The sequence below is a fragment of the Bison bison genome, unplaced genomic scaffold (genome assembly GCF_000754665.1).
Source record: "Bison bison bison isolate TAMUID 2011002044 unplaced genomic scaffold, Bison_UMD1.0 scf7180017863868, whole genome shotgun sequence".
Lineage (NCBI taxonomy): Eukaryota > Metazoa > Chordata > Mammalia > Artiodactyla > Bovidae > Bison > Bison bison.
Window position 1 is genome coordinate 114,630 of NW_011494440.1, and position 1,330 is coordinate 115,959.

Here is a 1,330-nt window from a genome sequence, read left to right on the forward strand (position 1 = left end):
TGAAGATGAGTTTTCTGAAGGAGAGACTAGAGAGACAAAAGATGGATTGGAAGAGAGATGTGGGGACATTCATATTTAGAAAATAGAAGAACAGGAGCTAGAGAAGGAGCCAGCCAAAGAAAAGTCAGAATTGTCAGAGAATTGAGAGTAGAGTGGCTCTACAGTCATGGGTGGAAGCTATTTCAAAACTGTGTGATTCACAGCCTGAAATGCCACAGAGAAGGCAAGAAGGATGAGGACCAGGCACAAAGGATGAAAAGAAGTCATGTAGAAGGTACCAGATCCTGAGATATGGAAGTGTTAATTGCTCAGTTGTATCTGACTCTTTGTAACCCCATGGACTGTAGTCCACCTGGCTCCTCTGTCCATGGAATCCTCCAGGCAAGAATACTGCAGTGGGTAGCCATTTCCTTATCCAAGAATCTTCACGACTCAGAGATCAAACCCAGGTCTCCTGTGTTGCAGGCAGATTATTTACTGTTGGAGAACTCTGCTAAGAGCAGGTGTTATTATATTTAATGACTATCATATTTGGCAGTGTGGAAGGGTTTACCAGACCCAGCCAAATGACTTGCCCAGAGATGGAGCTTAAGAAATGTGTTGAACGAAATAATGAATGAGTAGGAGACAAAAGAGTAAGTGTTTAAGAGTGATGGTGATGTGTATGCGTGCTGTCGTAAGTTGAGTCTGACTTTTTGTGACCCCCTGGACTGCAGCCTGCCAGGCTCCTCTGTCCATGGCATTTTCCAGGCAAGAATACCAGATGGTACTGTGGAGGTGGCCAGTTCCTAACTCTGTCCAGCAGAGCCAATCAGTTCCTTGCCCCTTGGGACCTTCTGCCCTTGGGAATGCTCCTGGACGTTGAATTTGACTATGCATACAGGCCAGTCTGCTTGGGAAGCCAGGCCAGCCATCAGGGAGCAAGGTCAAGAGAGAGGCTGGTGGCCATTTCTCAATAAGACTTCCTAGCGTCTCACAGGCAGTCCAGAGAAGGGGCATCAAGTGCCGTGAGTAACCTCAGCGTCATCAGGGAGTTGTTCTCCTAGGGTTTTCTCGTCTGCACGAGTTCCAGTCCGTCCTGTTTGCCTTCATCCTATTGATATACATGCTGACGTGCGGGGAGCCGGTGAGGCATTCCACTCGTGACAAAGGTCATGAGGAAGGAGGCTCGGCATACGCAAAGGCGGGATCGAGCCTCAGGAGTCCCCCCGGATATTCTCGAGCATTTTCCCCCAAAAAACCAGAGTCTGCCTACTTTATTGCTTTGTGCTCTCACCTCTGACTTTACTGGGGGCTGTCCCCTACCACCATCTCTCTCTCTCTGTCAAAG

General features: G+C 48.3%; 1 pseudogene; it reads left to right on the forward strand.

Moving 5' to 3' along the window:
* Positions 1 to 1,330, forward strand: part of LOC104984095 — a 6,188-nt pseudogene that overhangs the window by 3,622 nt on the left and 1,236 nt on the right.